General features: G+C 34.6%; 1 long non-coding RNA gene and 1 pseudogene across 2 annotated transcripts in view; one reads left to right on the top strand and one right to left on the bottom strand.

Moving 5' to 3' along the window:
• LOC308650061 overlaps positions 1-19910 on the top strand; it is a 128237-nt gene extending 108327 nt beyond the window's left edge. Inside the window, exons 3-4 of the long non-coding RNA XR_014022226.1 lie at positions 18726-18809; positions 19690-19910. This is a non-coding gene — a long non-coding RNA (uncharacterized lncRNA). The remainder of the gene's footprint in view (positions 1-18725; positions 18810-19689) is intronic.
• Positions 15846-16467, bottom strand: LOC308657551 (MOB-like protein phocein; annotated as a pseudogene). Its single transcript has one exon. The product of its transcript is annotated as an MOB-like protein phocein (transcript).
• Positions 19911-21351: the final 1441 nt, after the last annotated feature.

Below are 21351 nucleotides of genomic sequence, written 5' to 3'. Positions count from 1 at the left end.
TATATATTTATCTATCTATCTCTATATCTGTATGTACCAGGGATTGAACCCAAGGTCACTTAATGACTAAGCCCCAGCCCCAGCAACTTTTTATGTTTCATTTTGAGACAGGGTGTTTGTTGCTAAGTCTTAGGGACTAGAATCATGTACAAAACTGAGTTCAACCCCAGCACCCCTACCACACACACAGAAAAGTAAGGAAAGAAAACAAAAAGGAATAAAATAGAAGAATTAAAAAAGAAAGAAGTAGAAAGGAAAATGGAGGTATAGATTGAAGTGATAGTCATAAGGAATGCTGACAGTCACCAAAACCTGGGACAGATAAGGAATAAATTTTCACCTAGAGTCTTTGCAGAGAGTTTATCCCTGCTAGCACTTGATCTGAGACATTTGGCCTTGATCTATGACATTAAACTTTTTGCTTTGATCTTCCATGTGACCAAATCCAACCCTAGAAAATTAATACATATGTTCTTTTTATTCTTTAGCTTATTTACATAATCAACATAGTCAATGAATAGTGCCAGAATTAAAAAAATCCAGGTATTTTTAATTGGGAGGAGAGTAATACAGGAAATTTAATGCTTAAAATATTATTCAGATGACCTAAGTAGTAAGCTGCACAAAACCAGGTTACTAGTAAAACTATTTCCTTTGAGACTGTCATCAGATATAATGCTGTCTAGTTCTAGATATTTTTCCAGCACCACAACAGCTCATGTGGTCAAAATTCTGGGGGTCAGACACTAAATGTGTCATCCAGGAATTTAGAAACCAGATTAAGGTGTAATAAAATTAATCACAAGACTTTAAAAAAATTATTAAAAATTTGAGAGCATACTTGAGAAAAGAGTATTTTACTTATACTATTATCTAAAATAATGGCCACTTATAGGCATTTTTAAATTTTATATTTGTAATTTATAGTAGAAAGAATCTCTGTGTAATAATATAAATTAAACCCTTTTCAGATTGGGATAAATTTGTTTTTATTAAATATAATGTGATCAATAAAAATACATGGAGGAAGAGAGATGATGGCAGAAGGGAGTTCGGCATCAGTTCTCAATCTCACAACACAGAAAGAAGGTGGTGAATAAAAAGCAGAATTGAGAGTTGGGTGACAAAATAAATGTTCTAAGGTTCAATCCTACTAAGTCTGAGACCTGGAGAGACTTGAAGATTGGTTATCAGAATGGAAAATAAGCAGAGTTCCCTAACCCCTAACCTGAGGTGGGGGAGGGGCAACAGAGAGCATGCATGTGCACACAGGGGGTGGGGGGAGAGAGAGAGAGAGAGAAAGAAGAGAGAGAGAGAGATGTGTGTGTGTGTGTGTGTGTGTGTGTGTGTGCGTGCACACACACATATAGAAAGACTCTTAAGCACAGCCACTTAAGAACATTTGGAAAGGCAGAAAAAACTTAAAGTGTGATAGAAACAACAGGAGGCAGATCAAACAGATTAAAACCGAATTATGAAAAAAAACCTGTGCTGGGGACCTGTAGCCATTTTGTGGATCCCTCAGCCAAATAGTTACCTCCCTAAATCAACATAGCATTTTGCCATACCCAGACATCTGCAAATATATCAGAGGGAAATCCTCTGCAGTGGGATCTCTTAAGAATCTGGCTAGAAAGAACTCCTAGAGGGGTCACTACTAGCTTAAAATTGCCAAAACCCCTCCCTCACCATGAACAAGGAGAGTGGTGTGGAGCAGACTTGTATGGGGAAGTATACCTAACCCAGGATTCTGCTCAGCCTTCTTGTAATCCAGGCAGAGGCAGAAAGCTCTGTGTAGCCTCTATAGGACCCAGGCAGAGATAAGCAATAAAGCAGCTTTGGCCCTGGGCAGAGGAATGTGAATCTATCAGGACCACCCCAGCACCCAGTGACATTGGGGGGAAGTATGGAAAGCCTAGGGACTGTTCCTTGATTTCATGGCTATATCAGCGGGAAACTGACTGAATTTCCAGTGAAAGAGACTTGGCTCCCTGTTTGTGTCAACTGCCAACAGAAGGCCACTGGGAGAAGTTGCCTGAGTACCCCAGGAAATGTAAACAGAAGGCAACTACAACCATAAATAGAGTTAAGGCATTTTATGCCTTATCCAAGGCAGCTGGGAATGACTGCTCCCAGCCTGACCCAGAGCCCAGCCTGATCCTGGTTACATCTGATGAATGAAAGGGTTTGACATTGGCTGGACCTTACATCAGTCACTGTAAACACGGGGAATTTGTGCCCGTGTTCATAACCTGAGGCAGTGGAAATTAGAACACAGGTAAATCACCTTTTTTTTTTACTATAGCACCCCAGAGAGTGGCTTCAGTTCAGGGAATGCTTCTGTACAAAAGAACACCCATGGGAAAACCACAACCAGAGGATCTATGCTTATAGACAGACACTATGTACTATGCCACCATGAAAAGGATCCTGTAGAGGGGAGGAGGTACATGGTGACTCACAACAATCGCAGGGACACTCCTGAGTCTATCTCCTGAATTCCTGCACACAATAGAAACAAGATCTAACACTGCACCTGCTAAGCAATCAACGGCAGGCCCCTGACTTGACAAATCAGAACCAGCTTGTGGAAGGTCCACATCAACTATAGAAGTGGTTCCTGTTCCCCAGCAATTCTGGAGGGATCCAGCCAAAGAGTGATGAACATATGCTAAAATTCCAAATCCCAGTGAAATCCAAACCAAGATTCATCAAAAATTATCTTCACTTTGGCATAGTTAACTACAATAACTTTAATATCAATTTTGGTCATATATGTCACTATTTAACTGATTGATAGTTGTTATTCTAACAGCTAACATTGTACCTTTAATACATTTGAATGTATTTCTTCTAATGTATAAATTAGAATTATAATTTAGAATTAAATTATGCTTTCTTTTAAAGCATAATTAGAATCAATGTTACTATCTTTGTTTCCTAGCTCTAGTTTATAATTTCTCCTCTTATTTCCTATCCAACATCTTATATTATCTGCTACTACCTCAAATACCCACCATCCATCTATTGCTCCTTTCTTCTTTGGTGTGTATTATTTTTCTATCTTTTTTCTCTTTCTCTCTTTTTTTGTCCCTCCTTCAAGCCTTCATTTAATGTCATTCCAATTTTACTAAATTTAATAACTAAATTTTGACTTATTCCAGAATTTTACTACAAGTTTATGCCTGAATTTGAAGAACAATGGAGAATAATATCAACAAGCTTTTCATTTTTCATAAGGTTGAATTGTATGAGGCTTGATTCTGAATTAATTGTAGTAAATAATGCTCAAAGTGGTCCTGATATTGGTTTCAGCAGAGATTACCCATTGAGTCAAATTGTCAATATCCTGATATCTGCCCAACATAGGGTTCTTAAGAGAAAGAAGCTCACAAAGTAGTACCTTGCTTAACAGAAGAGGTGATAGCTATCCCAGTAGATGAGTAGATATACAAACAATATGAAAAAGCAAGGGAACACACCATCCCAAACAGCCAATTATGCTTCAACAACTGACTCCATCAATACCACAGTTCAGGAAAGTTCAGATAAAGAATTTAGGAAGTTCATAATTAAAGTGTTCTATAAGCTACAAGAATTTATAAGGAGTGAAATTATAGGGAAAATAAAGGATGTGAAAGATCACTTCAATAGAGAGATTCTGAAAAAGAACCAAACAGAAATCCTAGAAATAAAAGACTCAATAAGCCAAAATTTAAAGTTCAATGGAAAGCATTACCAATAGATTAGATACTCTGAAGATAGATATATTTGGCCTCAAAGACAAAGTATGTAATCTTGAAAATAAAGTTGGCCATAAATAAAAGATGTTAAGAGGGGGCTGGGTTTGTGGCTCAGAGGTAGACACATGTCTAGCATGCATGAGGCACCAGATTTGATCCTCAGCATCACATAAAAATAAAATGTCTTGGAAATAAGAACTAAAAGTATAATCTAGAGCTAGGATACAGAGATAGTAACATTGATTCTAATTTATGCTTTAAAAGAAAGCGTAACTTAATTCTAAATTATAATTCTAATTTATGCATTAGAAGAAATACATCCAAATGGGTTGAAGGTACAATGTTAGCTGTTAGAATAACAACTATCAATAAGTAAAATATTGATATATATAATCAAAGTTAATGTTGAAGTTATGTCCACCTACAACTAAAAATAATTTCTTTCAAAAAAGTTGATAAGAGACAGTGACAAGAATTTTGAAGTATCATGTTCAGTCACAAGCTGGGATCCTAATTAGAATAAGATATACTCCATGTTCATATAAATATGTCAAAATAGACTGTACTGTCATGTATAACTGAAAAGAATGAATAAAAATTAAAAATAATAAAAAAGCAAACAAAGAGAAAGAAATCTGGAACATCAAGAGGCAATTGAAAATTAAGAATCATTGGGATAGATGAAAGCTCTGAAACATAAGCTAAAGGAATGCACACTATTCAATGAAATAGTATCAGAAATTTTCCCAAACCTTAAAAAATGAAGTGGAAATTAAAATGCAAGAGGCATATAGAATTCCAAATATACAAAATCACAATATATATATTCCAGGTACATAATAAAAATATCTAACATACAGAATAAGATTTTTTAAATCTACAAGAGAAAAATGACTGGTCATAGTAAGAGGTAAACTAATATGGATTTCAACTGATTTCTCAACCCAGACCTTAAATCCCGGAGGGCTTGGAATAATATAAACCAAACTCTGAAAGAAAATGCATGCTAACCAAGAATATTATACTCAATATAATTAAGCTTCAGATTTGAAGATAGAAAAAAAAGACAGCCTTCCATGACAAACAGAAGCTAAATGAATTCATAAACAGAAAACTTGCACTACAGAACATAATCATAATGAATATTTCATAATCAGAAATATTTTATGAAGAAGAAATAAAAATAAAAATGAAAACCAGCATAAGTGTAGGGCACGGCTGCCTGCTTCCCAGTTTTGGGGCCGCACATGTGGCTGGTACGGCTCCTGATGATTAGCCAGGCGGTGCTGTGGGTGGTGACCGAGGAGGTGGACCACCTCCAGGATAGGTCCAGGACTCTTCTACCCTTGTGGACAGCTTGTGCCTTCCCTTACAGACTATGGGATGGGTGTACATGTGAACTTGCTCCACCCCTCTGACCTTTATTCTGATTGGCTCCTGTGCACTATATAAGCTGTGTGTACTTCCCTATTAAACAAGATCCTGCTTTGACTGTTCTCCCTAGCACATCTGATTGTCCTCTCAGGAGAGAGGGCTGGGTGTGGGCGGCCAGTTGATCTTTAACTCTCTTGACTCATCTTGGTCAGAGCGTGCTTTCCCCACTTCTCCTGCCGTTCAGGAGGAGATGGGGGCTAAAAACACTGACACATAGGAATGAATTAAACTGGAAGAATAGCCAATGAAAGGAGAATCGAGTCCAATTTAAACACTAAAAATACATCACAATGACATGAAATAAACAGTGTCCCTCCATAATAACATTGAATATAGATGGTCTAAACTCTTCAAACATAGATTTGCAAATTGTATTAAAAACAAGACCCAACAAAATGCTGTTTTCAGGAGACTCAAATAACATGCAAACATCCACAGACTGAAGATGAAAGAATGGGAAAAGAGATACCATGAAAATGGTACTCATAAACAAACATGGGTAGATATTCTCATATCAGACAAAGTGGATTTCAAGCCAAAATGAATCAGAAGAGACACGGTCAATTTATACTGCTTAAGGGAATCATACCACAACAAAATAAAATGATTGTATTTATACCCTAAACAATTGTGCATCTATGTGCATTAAACAATCTTTTTTCAATATTAAGGATCAAATAAACTACAGGACAATAATATTGGGTGACTTTAACACACCTCTATCACCACAAGATAGATCATCCAGACATCAACTATATAAAGATTCTATAGAATTAAAAATATAACAGAAATATATAGAATATTTCATCCATCAATGACTGAATTCACTTTCTTCTCAGCAGCACATGGAACATTTTCTAAAATAGACCATATATTAGGCCACAAAACTCTTTAGAAATACAAAAAAAGGAGATAACACCTTGCATTCAATCAGATGATAATGGAATGAAATTAGAAATCAACCATAAGATAAAAAGTAGAAACCACTCTAATACCTGGAGACTAAATAATACCCTTTTAAATGATAAATGGATAGGAGAAGAAGTTAGTATGAAATAAAAAATATGTAGAGATAAATGAGAATAGTGATACAACATATCAAAATATCTGGGACAGTATGAAGGCAGTTCTGAGAAGAAATTTTATAGCATTAATTTCATAAATAATAACATAGAAAAATACCAACTGAATAATCTAACATTATGTCTCAAGGCCCTAGAAGCAGAAAAAACAACCAAATTAGTAGAAGACAGAAATTAATTAAAGTCAGAGCCCAAATCAATGAAATATAATATAAAGAAAACATTTAAAAAGATCAATAAAACAGAGAGTTGTTTTCTTAAAAGGATAAACAAGTTGATAAACCCTTAGCCAAACTAACCAAAACAAAGAAAGAAAACACCCTTGAATTAACAAAATTAGAGATGAAAAAGCAAATATCATAACAGTCACTACTGCAATTCAGAGAATAATAGAAACTACTTTGAAAATTTATACTTCAATAAGTTATAAGACCTTGAAGATATTGACAAATTTCTAGAGACATATGAATTACCAAAATTGAACCACAAATATATAAATACTTAAATATATCTATATCAAGTAATAAAATTGAAGCAGTTATCAACAAATATAACTTTTATTTCCAACAAATAAAAAGAGACAAATCAGAAGACATGGGGCATTAATATATGAAATATAAAAGAATAGGACTGGATGGATTCTCAGGTGAGTTCTACCAGATTTTTAAAGAAGAAATTATACCAATCCTCCTCAAATTATTTTATGAAATAGAAAATGACAGAACACTGAAAAATTTATTCTATAAACCCAGTATCAACTGATACTCAAACTGTAACAAAGATTTAAAAGAAAGAAAAATTCAGGCCAATATCCTTAATGAACACAGATACAAAATGTATTAATAAAATATTACAAAACTGCATAAAAATCCCATTAGACAGACAATACACCATAATCAAGTGTGTTTCATTCCAGGGATGCAACATACAAAACATGCAACATATGTTGATTCAACATACAAAAATCAATAAATGTAATTCATTGCATAAATAGACTTAAATTTAGGGCTAAAATAATCATAGTATAAGGGGAAAACATTTGACAAAAAATTATTTTTATGTGGTGCTGAGGATTGAACCCAGTTCCTCAAATGTGCTAGGCAAACACTCTACTGCTGAGCTACAACCTCAGGCCCCCCATTTATGTTTAAAACTAGAAATAGAAGGAACTTACCTCAACATTATAAGGGCTATATATGACCCAAGGCCAACTTATACTGAATGAATAAAAATAAGGAATTTCCTCTAAAAACAGAAAAAAGAATGCTCACTTTTATCACTCCAATTCAACATAGTGCTTGAAACTAGCCAGAAGAATCAGGCAAGAGAAAGGAATTAAAGATATATGAATGGGAAAAGAAGAGCTCAAATTATCTCTGTTTGCTGATAACATGATTACATATTTAGAAGACACCCCCTCAAATCCACTAGAAGACTTCAAGAGCTGATAAATTAATTCAGCAAAGTAACAGGATACAAGATCAACTTTCATAAATCAATTATGTTTTTATACACTAATAATGAACCTGATGAAAAAGAAATTAGGAAAACTATCCCATTCATACTAACCTCAAAAATAATAAAATACTTGGGAATCAATCTAACAAAAGAACAAAGTACATCTACAATGAAAACTATAGAACACTAATGAAATAAATTGAAGAAAAACTTAAATGATGGAAAGGTATCCCAAGTTCTTGGGTAGGTGGAATTAATATTCTCAAAATGACCATACTACCAAAAGTGCTATACAGATTCAATCAAATTACCATCAAAATACCAACAATATTCTTCACAGAACTAGAAAAATCAGTGCTGAAATTCATTTGGAAAAATAGAAAATTCAGAATAGGGTCCTTATTTTGAATATCCAGTATCTCTCCCCCAGAGAGTGCATAAATATCAGAAATAATCCTTAGCAAGAAAAGTAAAGCTGAAACATCCAATACTGGACCTCAAATTATACCACAGAGTTATAGCAACAATAACAACATGGTACTGGCACCAAAACAGACATGAATACCAATGGAATAGAATAGAAGACACAAAGACAAACCCACATAAATGCAATTATCTGATACTGGACAAAGGTGCCAAACACATTGATTGGGAAATAGATAACCTTTTTATCAAATAGTACTGGGAAAACTGGAAATACATATGTAGAAGAATGAAATTTGACCCCGTCCCACACCCTGCACAAAATTCAGCTCAAAGTGTATCTGAGACCTAGGAATTAGATCAGAAACTGCAAACTGATAGAAGGAAATGTAGACCCAATACTCCAACATGTTGGTAAAAGAACTGACTTCCTTAAAATTATAAAGCATAAGAAGTAAAATAAAAAATCAACAAGTGAGATGGCCAAATTAAAAATATTTTGCACTACAAAGGAAAACATTATGCATGAAGAAAGCCTACAGAATAGGAAAATATCTACTATCTGTTCCCCAGAGAGTGCATACATATCAGAATGTACAAGTAACACAAAACACTTAACCCCCCTCCCAGAAAAAGATACAAATAGCCAATAAATATATGAAAATTATTCAACATGTCTGGTAACTAGGAAAATGCAGATCAAATCTACATTGAGATTTCATCCCACTCCAGTCAAATGGCTATTATCAAGAATAAAAATAATAAATTTGTGAGGATGTGGGAGAAAATGTACACTCATACATTGTTGATGGGACTGCAAATTAGTACTCTGGAAAGTAGTATAGAGATTCCTCAAAAATTAGGACTAGAACTATCATATGCTCCTGTTATCCCACTCCTCAGTATATATCCAAAAGATTTAAAATCAACATACTACAATGATTCAGCCACATCAATTTTTATAATGGTTGAATTCAAAGTACTCAAGCTAAGGAACCAAACTAGGTGCCCTTCAACAGATGAACTGATCAAGAAAATTTATATATACACAATGGAGTATTATTCAGGCATAAAGAAGAATGAATTACAGCATTTGCTGGTCAATGGATGAAATTGGAGAATACCATGCTAAGTGAAATAAGTCATTTGACCCAAAAGCCAAAGGACTAATGTTTTCTCTGATCTAGAGAAGCTAATCAAAAACAAGGGGGATGCTGTTTTAGTTGGAATTTTCACTTCTGTGATCAAAAGACAAGAACAATTTTAGAGAATAAAAATATCTTATTTGGGGGCTATGATTTCAGAGATCTCAGTCCACAGAGAGTTGGCTCCATTCCTTGGGGCTTGAGGTAAAGCAGAACATCATGGAATCTTGGGAAAAGAGTAGGGTGGGAAAACAGTTGGGAACATGTCAACAGGAAGGGTTGGGGAGGAAGAGAATGTTCCACTCAGCCAGGACAAAATATATATTGTAAAGGCATGTGACCAGGGGCTCACTTTCTCCAGGCTTACTCTTCCTGCCTATAGTTACCAACCATTTAGTTCCTAGTAGGGGATTAACACACTGATTAGGTTAAGGATCTCAGAATCCATATCACCTCTAAACTCTTATCATTTTACACATGAGCATTTGGGGGACATCTCACATCTAAACCACAACACAGGTGGAGAAAGAGAGAAAGGAGAAAAGCAGAGAGGGAATTTCACCAAAACAGAGGAAATACCAGTAGCATAGATGAAGGCAATTAAAGGGGAGGAAGGTGGGACAGGAAAAGGGAAGAATAGTGGAATGAATCTGATTGATCTTTCATGTGTACATAAATATAGCCCTGTGAATCTGAACATAAAATATATTCATAAGATGCTAACTTTTAAAAGTATAAACAATTGCAGAAATATTAGTAAAATAGAGGGTGAGAAGTAGGGAGAGGGAAAAGGGGAAGTGCTGAGGACTGAAATAGGACAAATTATATTCCATGTTTTTGTGATTATGTAAAAATGTATCCTGAAGTTACATATAACTAAAAAGAATCAAGAAAAAAGTCATTTGATCATAAAAAGAGAAGAATTAGGGATCACCACTAGTAGTGAATATCAATTGCCCCAATTTTAGAGAACTCATACTGGTGGAAAAAAGAACAATAAATTAAGACATATATATATATATATAAGTGTTTCATTTAATTTAGTTGTTAGTACAGCTGAGTGAATTTACATTGATGAGGTAAAATTAATGTTGAGAATGTGAGCAAATTTTACTGTGTGCATAAGTTAGCTAATCCAAGTAGATTTATAGTAGTAAGAAATCCAATGAATATAAGGAATGCAGAATGTATTTAGAAGCAATTGAATATATTTTGCAAATCAGAGAATTCATACTGGTTGTAAACTTAAAATATTAGGAATTGGAGAATGCCTTTATTGTTTGTGGACAAATTACTCAATATCAGAGAATTCATACTAGTGAGAAATTGGATGAATGTAAAAAATATGAAAGAGATTTAAAATTCATAACTTACTATTTATTAGAGAATTCATACTGGTAAGAAGCATTATGAATATAAGAAATACAAGAAGTTCTTAATTATTTGTGCATAACTTACCCTATCTCATAGTATTAAATGGATGAGATGTTTCATAAATACAAGAAATGTAAAGAGGTATTTATACGTAATTGAATTCTTCTAAAAATTGGATAATTATACTATTGATAACTTTACGAATTTAAGGACTATGTAAAGAGAAATCAGAGAATTCATACTGGTGAGAAACTTGATGAATGTAAGAAATGTGAAAAAATATTCAGACTTGACTATGTCCTCACTCTATATTAGAGAACTCATACTGGTGAGAATTCTTGTTAATGTAAGAAATAAAATCAAACCTTTTCTGTTTGAATAATTTGAATATAAAAAAAACTTTTAAATTTTTTGAATATTAAAAAACACTGTTTTTAAAAACCCATATGAGTAGAAGGAAAGTTGAAAAGCCTTTAAGGTGTATTGAAATGCAATTTACTGGAGAAATACAAATTATTGGAGATTAGAATATTCAGATTTTTGAGAATGTCTATATATGCAAGTAATGTGAAAAGACTTTTAGATATAATTTAAACCTTACTACATTTCACTGAATTTATATGCTGGTGGAAATTATGAATGTATAGAATATGAAAAAATCTCTAATTAGGTAAACATCTTGAAATAAAAAAGAGAACTCATACTGATAAATATCCTATAAATATGAGCACTGTGATGCAAATTTAATGTTCATGAAATTACTCAAATTAGTTGAATTTAATTTATATCAGAGAAAATTTTATAAATGCAAAGTATGTTTTGTCCATTTCAGAAGTCTCAGTGATTTCTTGAAATCATTCATTCTGTTAAAAAAAACATACAGAGAAAGGCCAATGGGCAAAACATACATATTTCTCCACATTGAGGAGTCTTAGCATAATTTAATTGAACTGAGCATATATTTACTTTTTATATTTGTTTGTAGAATATCATAATATACATTCTAAAAGAAAATTTGGAAAATATAGAAAATTCACATGCTACCTTAATCTCATGTCACTGAATGGCAATTTTACTAGGTACACTTGTGAATTACAGAAAGCACTGTGGAAAACATCTGATTTGGAATAAAATTTATACATTTGAGATGGATCTTATGGAAGAAAAGTGAATTTATATTTCTGCTTCCCCTGTAGTGTGTTTTTCTCAATTTGGATGAAAAAGTTTTCAACTAAAATCTGGACTTTAAAATTGTTTCACTAAATAAATCCTTAACTAAAGCAAATGGGAGATATGAGAACCTTTCAATGCACTCATTTGTAGATCCATGAAGCTCAGTCTATTTCCTTGCTTATATCTTCTTTGCTTTCCTGACACTTCCTTCACTCCCCAAAACTTGCTTTACTTTCATGGATTACTAACCTTTAGTTCTCATTCTTAATGCAAAGTGAGATAGATGGCTCCTTGGGGAGAGAGAAAAACAGATCCTGAGTATATAGAGCCCTGGATCTTCAAGAATGTCTAGTCACGCATGACAGTTTAGTTAGATGAACAAAACCTCCATGGTGTGCTTATAGCAAATTGACAATAACAAAAGTATAATCAGTTTAAATATCATATGTTACTTAAGAGATAATTGCAGATGAATAATGGTCAGCATGTGCTGGCTGCTCCCTGAGATTGAATTAAATCAACAGTTGTGCAGATACATGACAAAATAAGGGAACAGTGGGCAAGCACCATATTCCAACTCAGAGAACCATTGATTATCTAAAGCACAGGAATAGTGATTATTAAGAATAATATCAAAGTAATAACAAAGACACATTGAAAGACTACAACAGTCCTGGGAGCTTAGTCATTCAATGGTGGAGGAGAAACTCCTTCCTAGAGAATTGAAGAAAAGAAATAATAAATATTTCAAGAAATTTAGCACTCCACCATCAGGTCAATAGGCATATAGAGTATAAAGCAAATTTACTATATAATGAACCAGTGTGACTAAAGGGCAGATCTGCACTTGCTGCTGGAATCATTTTTGCATTTATCATAATTGCCATTCAAAGTGGTGTAAGGGATTGATTAAAGCACTTTGAACAAGTTCAGTGATTAAGTACCCCAGAGTGAAATCTCTGGGTCCTCTGGCACAGAGTTATAGTGCTGGCTTAGGACATATAGTAACATGAAAGCAGCCTACTAAAAAGACTTTATAAGACAGTAGGAGAAGGGATACATTTCAGCTCATGGGCAAACTTAAATGTGAGAAATCAAGGAAACAAGATGTCTCCCAAAGTTTGCAACCTCCCAAGCATTGAATTCACAAATATCAAAGTGGATGAAATTTCAGATAAATAATTCAAAAAGTTGAGAGTTACCATGATCAATGAACTAATAGAAGATCTAGGTAATAAATTAAGATAAAAAATACAAAAGGTGAATCAGTTCAATAAAGAGAGATTCCAAAAAAGAATCAAACAAAAATCCTGGAAATGAAAGACATAATATACTAAATAAAAAATTTTGTTGAAACTCTCTGAAATAAAACTGACACAGAACTGATTACACACACACCAAGGCAGAAACAGATTTATTGCCAAGCACCTGTCAAAGATGCTCTGAATAGAGAGAGAGTAGCAGCAAATGAGGGAGGGCAGCAACAACTCCCCTCGGGGGTTACTTTTTCTTGGCCAGAATAATGGCCACCTGTTAGGAGCGGATTTAGCTCTTGTGACTAGAATAGAAAGCATCACCTCATTTAGCAGAAGGCAAGTTTCTGCCTTTGGGGAACAGAGATGGGCAAGTATTTATAACTTAAAGAGAGAACAGAGACCAGCAAGTCTCTGTCTCTCAAGGAGAGAACAGAGACTGGCAAGTTTCTGTCTCTCAAGGATGGGCAAGTTTCTATTTCTTGAGAATAACAACAGTATTCATAAAGTAGGATGGGGAAAGGAAGATGGCTGTAGTTATGGTGACACTGTCACCAATATATTGAATCATGCAAAAGACAGATTTTCTGGACTTTCAAATACAAGGTATTTGAACACTCATTCTACAATAAAGATAAAATATAAAAAAATCATTATTAGAATATATAAGAAATCTTAGACAAAATTAAGAGTGAAAACTTAAGACTCATTGGAATAAAGAGGGATCTGAGATACAGCCTAATGGCATTGATAATCTTTCCAGTGAAATAATTCAGAAAAAAAATATATAAAATAAAAAACCTTTATGATACATTGTAGTTAAAAATGCCCAACATATGTAACAAGCAGTTTTAAAAAACTATTTTGTAATCTTCATTCACATGTCTCAGCTCCTAATTTTGACTCATTTATTTTAATATTGACTCTCTTCCTCTCTGCCCCATCTTTCTTTCTTTACACACACACACACACACACACACACACAATTTTTTTCTAAACACTTTAAGAGTAAATAATTTAAATCATGTACTTTTACCCTTAAAATACTTCAGTCTGTATTTCCAAAGGAGAAGAGTATTTGCCAGGTGAAGTTTCACATGCCTGAAATCCCAGCAACTCAGGAGGCTGAGGCAGGTGGATTGTACATTCTAAGCCAGGCTCAGCAACTTAGTGAGGCCCTAAGCAATGCAGTGAGACCCTGTCTTTAAATAAAATACAAAAAGGACTGAGGATGTGGTTCAGTGGCTAAGTGTCCTGGAGTTAAATCCCTGTGCTAAAGAGAGGGTGAGAGAGAGGGAATTCTTAGATAACAACAGAACAGTTATTAACCTCAAGCAATTCAACATTGATGTAACTACTTTTATAGTCTAAGAATAAGAGCTTTAAAAGCTTCAATTTAAAAAAGTCAGATCACAATTAGAGGTGTGCCTATCAGAATTACTTCTGAATTCTCAGCAGAAAGGCTAAACTCTAGAAGGGCTTAGAAAGGTGTGTTCCAAGCCCTGAAAGTAAAATTACTTCCAGGCCATGAACATAAATAACACTCAACATTGTTATATCCTCCAAAGATATCCTTAAGAATTGAAGTAGAATGAAAAATCTTCAAAGATAAGTGTTATGGCTTGGATATTATGTGTCTCCCCGAAGTTCCTATTAGTTAATGCAGGAATGTTTGGAGGTGAGATGATTATATTGTGAGAGCTATAATCTAATCTGTCCATTTTAATTTGAATGAATGAACTGTGTGTTAACTGTAGGTGGATTGTGGTTGGAGCAGGTGAGCCACTGGGGGCATGCCCTAGAGGTTTATTTTCCCTAAAGACACTTACTTCCCTGTTTCTTGACTGCCATGAAGTAAGCAGCTTTACACCATGGTGTTCTGTCTCACCTTGGACCAAAAACAATGGAGTTGACTTACCATGGACTGAATTTCTGGAACTGTGAAAAAAAAATAAACTTTTCCTCCTCTATGTTATCTTTGTCATGTATTTTTGTCTCAAGTACATAAAAATTACTAACACAAAAATTGGTGCTAACAAGTGGGGTCATTGCTATGAGTAACCTGACCACGTGTTTCAAAAGCCTTTGTAACTGGTTTGGGAAAGTTTGAAAATGCAGGTTGGAGAAGACTTAGAATGTTGAACAATTCACATCAGAGCTCAGAAATGAGAATTCAAACAGAAATGCAGACTGCACACTTGATGTTACATCCTAGCAAAAACTTGTCTACATTTTGCCCATGTTCTGAGACTTGGTGTGAGACTGAATTTAAAGGTGTTGAACTAAGTTTTAAAACAACAGGGAATTTGAGCAGTAGCAGGGATACTTTTATAAGCTTTTAGACAGTTTTTTAAGACCAAACTGTAAATTATTTTATTAAAAACATTATAAATAGATAATACTAATCTTATTTAAAAACCATGAGGGGGCTGGGTTGTGGCTCAGTGGTAGAGCGCTTGCCTAGCAGGTGTGAGGCACTTGGTTCAATCCCCAGCACCACATAAACAAACTTAATAAACAAAATAAAGGTATCGTGTTCATCTACAACTAAAAAATATTTAAAAAATAAAAATAAAATCCATGAGTACCACACTGGTGAGTATACAGCTCATGGATAACTTAAAAAAGTATTTCCCATTTTTAAAGGCAACACACCATATACAAAAACAATGAAGCTGTAATATGGGTGATTGATGTTTATAAAATAATATATATAGTACAATATTAATGATATGATCAATACATTTTCTATGACTCCCTTCATGTTTCACTTTCCTTAGAAAATGAATTCTGAACTTTCTCTTCTAAAATTAGTACAATCAGATTATCCTTCAACATCAGATTATATTTTATCATGAGTTTAGTAAATTGATGACATAAAAATGTTTCATTTTTATATTCATCAAATATCTGCCAGTGATGAAAATAAGCATGTGAAAATATTCTGTAAATTTTACAGTATAGTCATCCTAGTTTTTCTATAGATGAGTCTTTTATGCTAATACTGCTTTGAAAATATTTATTGCTATTCAGAAGTCATGAAGCGTAATCAAGTGTGTGTCTAGAATAGTCAATAGCAGGACACCCTTCTGGAGTTTTATGAGCTGTCCAAAGAAAAATCCGTGGTTCATTTGCTATTATTTGGTACATGTATCTGGATGGCATTCCCTCTAAATTTTGACAGAAAGTCCATTTAATTTAGAATTGCCTTAAATGTTCATACTTCCATACACCTTCATCTTGGCCTTCAGATGGTTCATGAATTTTGTCAGTATTAGAGGAATATTGCCTCTATGTTATGTTTAGTATATTGCTGGACAGCAAGTGTGCTGTCCATTTCCTCAAATGATTCATCAGGCCAATTATAGAAATCCTGAGCTTTGGTTCCTCCTCAGAATTACTGTCCCTGCCACCATCACTATAGTGTCAGTCTCTTAGAACTGAAGGAATAAAAAAAAAAACTTTCAGTATGAAAGTAAAATGCATGTAAAACCAGGTCAAGGAAGACGTTGTTGAAGAGATTACAGTAACTAAAAAGATGCTAAGTATCTTGCACAGAGATAATTGGAAAGATGACTTGAAGCCATCTTTAGAATTTGAAAGACCATACTCATTTCAGATCCATGGATGTAGAAGAAAAAATTTGAGATGAGATCATGGGGCCTTGCTTACTTATGAACTTGTTTCATCATGCTCAGCCATGCAGCCACTCAGAAGCTACTGAAGCCATGATTCCAGGGTCCCAGGTACTGAGGAAGCTGATATTAGATCTTGGCATCATCCATGTAATTCTGGTTAATCAAGAATGCAGAATGCTGAAGTTAGGGTATCATGAACACTTCCACTGAGTTTTAAAAGAAGAGCCTACAAGATCAGACAAAGTTTAGCAGGGTTAGAATCCCTGCCTCTGAAATGGTAATGCATAAAGATGTGAAGGTAAAAATGAAACTAGAATGGTAACCTGGAGAATTAAGATGTGCCAGTAATATGGAATGAGTACTGAGAAAAGCTGCTGGCTATGAAGAGACGAGGCTAGAACAGAACCCATGGTGATACAACTAGCAAGGCCAAAGAGATAGGGCTGCCAAGCCTTTTGGATAGAATATCTCTCCATAATGTGTCATAGATGATACATGTGGAGTTACAGAACCTGTTTGCCTACCTGAGGTTCAGTCTTACTTTGGTTCCATCTCTTCTTTCTATACCACTGTTCCTCCCTTTTGGAATGGGAATGTTTACTCTGTGCTATTCTATATTGTGTGTGTTTGTGTGTGTGTGTGTGTGTGTGTGTGTGTGTGTGTGTGTATAAAACTTGCTTTTGATTTTTATAGGGGCTCATAGCCAAGAGTTTTCCTTGAGTCTCAGAGGAGATGATTAGGACATAGACTTCTGGGTAATACTGAAACTTTTAAGACTGTGGGATTCTGGAAGATAAACTAAATACCTTTTGCATTGTGAGATGGACCTGAACTTGGGGAGGCATGGGGTGGAATACTGTGGTTTTGATATGAGATGTTCCCCAAAATCTCTCCATCTTAATGTATAAATCTTTGGATGTGAGATGATGAGATGATAAGAACTATAACCTTATCAGCTAGTTTGAATGGACTGACTTGTGTTAACTGTAGGCATATGCTGGAAATGTTCATGTGCTCTGTGGCCACTTTCCCCTCAGCTATTTCCTCTCTCTACTTCTTGGCTGCCATGAGATGAGCAGTTTTCCTTACCCACCATCCTTCTACCACCATGTTTTGCCTTACCTTGGGCCCAAAATGATAGGGTTGACTAACTATGGACTGAATCTGTGGAACCAGTGATCCAAAATCACCTTTTTCTTTGACATTCTTTTTGTTGGGTATTTTAGTTGCAATGATGTGAAGTTGAATAAATAAGCATTAATTTAAAAAATTTATGGGTTCTAAATCAGCATTACAGAAAATACATTAAGGAATACCACACAGAAAAATAAGTAAAAATTAAATTCTGAAGCTTGTTAATGGACAAATCTCATTAGAAGAGAAGCTAAGCAATTGATTATTAGGACCATAATAAGCACTAGAAATAAAGTAATACACATCTTTATACAGTAACACTGATTTTATTTATTCATTTAAAAAATATTTTTTAGTTGTCAATGGACCTTTATTTAATTTATTTATATATGGTGTTGGGGATTGAACCCAGTGCCTCACATGTGCTAGGCAAGTACTCTTACCACAGAACCACATCCCTAGTCCCTGATTTTATTATTTTATTGATGCATTATAGTTACACATATCAATGAATTTTGTTATATAACTGTACATGTACGCAATATAATTTGGCCAATATCATTTGCCAGCATTTCTCACCTCTCTACCTGCCTTTCACCCCTTGGTCATTTTTCTTTTTTGATCTCCCTTTGGTTTTTAGGAGATCAAACACCGCCTTTGTTTTCTTTCTTCCACTCTAGCTTTCACATATGAGAGAAAACATATGACCTTAATCTTCTGAGTTTTACTTATTTTGCTAAATATGATGGTCTCTAGCTCCATCAATTTTTCTGCAAATGCCATAATTTCATTTTTTTTCTTTATGGCTAAATAAAACTCCATTAAATAACACTGCTTTAAAGGTCTCATCCCTCCACTTAAAATACAGACTGCTTCAGAGGGTTTCAAGATCACTTTCCTGGCTGCTCCATGGCATGAAACCAAGAAAGCAGATATGCAGCTTCTCAGCTAGGTGAGTTAACAAAAAAAATGGGTGAGGACTTCATTGGAATTTAATATTGGACATTCAAAGCATATCAGGGACTCAGGGGGTTGGAAATAATAAAATAAGGAAGAAATCCCCAGTACCACTGCCATTGCTATGAATGGAGGCACAATCCAGAGTTGTCCCTCCGTAAGCACAGTAAAGGGATAAAGTAATTAAAAGAACCAGCATTTTTCATAGGCCTGAAGTGTGTTTGCATATGGAGAGTTTAGAAATAAAAGACATTGCCTTACTAAACTTGAAGGCATGCTGCAAAATATCATTGTGTGGAAAAAAGCCACATCTCTCCCAGCTGCATGCAGAGGACAGAGGAAGGGACCATTTTGTAGCTGCAGCTCAAAAGCTGGAAGATGGTGAGCTAATTTTTGACAAACCCAAGCTTTGCTCCAAATGCAGTCCTGGAAAATCCACACTGCAAAACATAGAGTGTGCCTAAGTGACCAGGAGAAAATTAAACATGGAGAGAGGTTTACACAAGGGACTACTGGTTGTGTAAACCCACCCAGCTCTTCTCCTCCCCCTCCAATCCGGCTGCTTAAAGAACTGGCTGGGAGAGAACTGCATGGCTGGGAGTTCAAAAGGGCAGGGATGGGAGAGATTGAGTTTGAAGACTGAATCTGAAACCAGGAAATGCAGTGTCCACAAGTGACATAGTGGATTAAGATGGGCTTCTACACCACATGAGTGTAACCTAGGGGAGATCTCTGTCATGGAGTCTTCCAGCATGGATGGGCAATTGCTGGGCCCTGGATGTACACTGATTTAAAATCTAGAGGCCAATTGGAATTCAGGGAAGATCCTGGAACATAATTAAGCCTAAACCCTGCCTCTATTGTTCTTCTTGCAGAATTGCCTTTTTCACTCAAGCAACCCCACCCTGAGAGTGAAGCAAGAATCACACTCCAGATGACCCCACCTACCACTGCTGAGAAGAGAAGCTAAGAATTGTTTGAACTCAAACAAAAATAAATCTTTAGCTTTCATTGAGATCTTTTCATCTCTTCTATGTTTAATCGTGACCTTAATAGTTCATAAACATTTGTACATATTCATATATTTTTAAATCATTTATAGCATTTTTGAAGCCAGTTATTTTTCACGGATCTGTTTCTCTGGATACTCTTCTCTACTTTTTTCTCCTAACAGCCAATTCTATTATTCTTCCTTTCACACTTCCTTTAATTTTTTACTTCTACCTTCTCTCCTCCTCCCTCATAATCATCATATACTACATCACTTCTGTTCTTCCCTACTATTTGAAATTGTAAACCCTTTTACAAACTCACTGTTTTACTGTAGCCAATAAATGATCATTTCATTTCTGTTTATTGTGATGGTTAACATTCTAGATGTCATAGCAGGAACTATATAATTTAATGGTGCATATTGTTTGCATTCATAGTTGTTATAATTTGTTACCCCCTAAACAGTGAGGTACTGGAAAATTTATGTAAATCCACTGTGTAGAAATTCTCCTGGTTCCAATCCATACTCTTAGATGGGATGACACATAAACAACATAAAATAGCAAAGGAATAAATCACCTCAAACACACCAAGATACTTCAATAAAAGAATTGATCAATATCACAGTGGAAGAAATGTCAGAGAAGAAGCTTAGAATGTACATAGTTAAACTGATTTGTGAGGTAAAGAATGATGTAAGGAGTGAAATCAGACAGAGAAAAACAGGATGTGAAAGATCACTTCAATAAAAACATAAAAATTCTGAAAAAATAAGCAGAAATCCTGGAAATGAAGGAATCAGTAAACCAAATTAAAAATTCAATAGAAAGTATTGCCAACAGACTAGGTCACTTGGAAAACAGAGTTTCAGGCAATGAATACAAAAAATAATGTTAAGCATGGAGAAAAGATGTTAGGAGACCATGAACAGAACTTCCAAGAAATAGAGGATAACCTGAAAAGACAAATCAGATTTATCAAGATTGTTGGAGGCTCAGAGATACTAACCATAGAAATGCACAATCTTTTCAATGAAATAATAACAGAAAATTCCTGTAACCTTAGCAATGAAATGAAAAATCAAATTCAGGAGGCTTACATGACCCCAAATATACAAAATTACAACAGACATACACCAAAACACATTATTATGAAAATTTCTAATTTACAAAATAAGGATAGAATTTTAAAGACTGCTGGAGAAAATAGCAGGTCATATTTAGAAAGAGACCTATCTGGATCTCAGCTGATTTTTTAACCCAAACTCTCAAGGCTTGGGGGGGGAAATATATATATATATATATATATATATATATATATATATATATATATATATATGAAAGAAAAGAGACACCAGCCAAGTGTTTATACTATACCCAGCAAAATTAAGCTTCAGATTGATGATGAAACAAAAACCTTTCACAATAAACAAAAGTTAAAAGAAATTACAACTAGAAAGCTTGCCCTACAAAACATACTCAAAATATTTCATGAAGAAGAAATAAATAAAAGTGAAGCCAGAAAAGGGAGGAACTACACTAGAA

This window comes from Spermophilus citellus (genome assembly GCF_964194105.1).
Source record: "Spermophilus citellus genome assembly, chromosome: 1".
Lineage (NCBI taxonomy): Eukaryota > Metazoa > Chordata > Mammalia > Rodentia > Sciuridae > Spermophilus > Spermophilus citellus.
The sequence above is the reverse complement of the archived record's forward strand: the minus strand, read 5'-3'. Positions and strand labels throughout refer to the sequence as shown.